This window comes from Tupaia chinensis, unplaced genomic scaffold (genome assembly GCF_000334495.1).
Source record: "Tupaia chinensis unplaced genomic scaffold, TupChi_1.0 Scaffold147980_1, whole genome shotgun sequence".
NCBI lineage: Eukaryota > Metazoa > Chordata > Mammalia > Scandentia > Tupaiidae > Tupaia > Tupaia belangeri.
Window position 1 is genome coordinate 362,787 of NW_006207830.1, and position 2,413 is coordinate 365,199.

The following is a 2,413-nucleotide window of genomic DNA, read 5'->3' on the forward strand; positions in this document are numbered from 1 at the left end:
CAAGTTAGTATGTGGTAGCATTAAAGCCATCTAAGAAGACCGGGTTGGGAAAATGAAGGAAGGAATCATTTGTGCCACATGATCTAAATCCATGCCCTGTGGAACCCAAGATGCTATGTGCTCCTGAAGATGCAGTCTGGACTGAGCATTAGAGGTGTGTCATGGGGTTCACAGTGACTGTGGGTGAGATAATTGAGTCATACAGGGTGAAGACCTTGGCTGGGAGATGAAAGAAGGAAGTAGTACAAGAGACTCAAAGTGGGGTCTATAATCTGAACCAAAACTTGCTGAGAAAGTTAGAATGGTAGCATCTCCAGCCTGATCAAACAGAGAAATGAAATTTGAGCTGTGTCAGTCACAGATTTAACATCAGGGGCCAGAAAGATACTCAGAGAATTACTCTCTTGTCCAGTCATCATTCAAGAACTCAGCCCAAGTCAGGCACTGGGTGGCTGAAATCACCAAGCATCCAGAACGTTAGAAAGAGGGAGCGGGTAAAAAACTGAGTTATTTGCTAAGGAAAATAATCATTTACGTAAAGGGACTATTTGATTTTATGCATAGAACTAAAGCACTAGATTTGTTTAATTATTAGCTATTTTCCTCTACTATCTAGCAGGTGACACTTGCAGAAACAAAAATAATACCAGTTATTGAAAAAATAAGGGAAGCTAATTTTATTTGCACATATAACTTTGCATAACTAAACATATGATCCAGCTACAAATTCATGGTAGCATAACATTCATTCATGGTGCATAACATTTAGCAATTAAATATGCAAGTGCCTGCTTTGGTTTATTTTAAAATTGATTCTTAGTTGTGAAGGTAAGGATGAAATGGTGCGAGTCCTCTGACAAAGGGAAGAGCCAGTTGGTGAACTTGGTGTAGGAGATATAAGATCTGGATTGGGGAGGATTATGATGTTGGGGAGAAGTAGAGATGATGAAAGACAGCAATGGCCGTTTCCTTATCCCATCGTAAGTTATAGTAGAGCTGTCAAGATTACTTACATATTTTGATGCCACTCTCCATTTAAGAACTAAGAGATGACAGGCCATCAAAGCAGTAACCTGTGGTTCTGCACAGCTAAGGGATGACTGAATTTAAAAGACTGAGTTTCTGAGCAAGGTTGTGGGACAAAACTATTCCCACATGAGTCTTCTGGCTTCAAGCCCATTCCCCTTGACTCTCTGGCCCACCCTCCTTAGTTCCACACTCTTCATGTGTTCAGTTCTCTAGGAATCATCCACTCCATGACCCCATATTCCAATAGCTGGTCCCTAGCTCTCCCAACAGCACTTGGTTTAGACCAATTTAAAATACTAAGTCTAGGGACCAACACATAGCATGATAGTTAAGGCACTGGATCCCACATGGCTAACTACAGATTAAGTCCTAGAACTGGCAGTTGGAAAATGATGCTGAGCGTGTGTGTGCATGTGCCTAAAATTTCAGGAGAAGAATGGAGAAGGGATTGCAGCATGCCTAATTTTCTTTGGAGGGTGATTTCTCACTTCCTCTGTCTCTCCCTGGCCTGGTAAGTGCATGTGCCCTAAGGGGTGGGGGGAACTCATAATGAGATATTGAACTTTAGAAGTAACAAGCTATTTTAGATACCATCAATAACTCAGGCTCTATTGTTGGAGAAACCTGGGTTGTATTCCAAAAATAAGCTCAAGGGTCTTCAATACCTTATTTGATGTCTTCAGCCTGCAATTGACTCATTTTTTAAAAATGATGATGATACCTACCTCATAGGAATTTGGAGAGAAATAAAATAAATAATAAATGTAAAATCTCTTGGTACAAGATCTAGCATTAGTACGCTCTTACCAAATGGTATGATAATGGTGATGATGATGGCAATAATAATGACATTAAGAAGTTATGAGAGGCCAGAGGGTGATGTGGTGGTTAAGGCACTGAACTCCCACATGGCAAACCACAGTTTGAGTCTCAGACCCAAAAACTTGAAAATCGTGCTGGGTGCATATGGGTGCATGCCCAAAGTTCCTAGAAGAGAATGGTAAGAAAGGATTGTGGCATGGCCACTCTCTCCCTGGGAGGGTGATTTCTCACTTTCCCTCTGGTGAGTGCATATGCCCTATAGCAAGCTTTAAGAAAAAAAAAAAGTTACAAGAAAGAAGGTAAATTGCTTAAACATTTCCCTTGTTATTCACTACCATTCATTTATTCACTTGAAACTGAGATTCGGGGACCTACAGTTACTTTAACCTCCATATTGTTATTTTCTTCAGGAGGTTTAAAAATGTTTTGAGTTCTTCAAATGGACTTTGTGTCCAAGAAATGGTATCAGGAAAGAGACACTGGATTTCCTCCCTATGTGCATACTGCAATTGGAACTTTCTCAGCAGGGCCAGCATCACGTTCATCTGGGGAAATGCCTGCT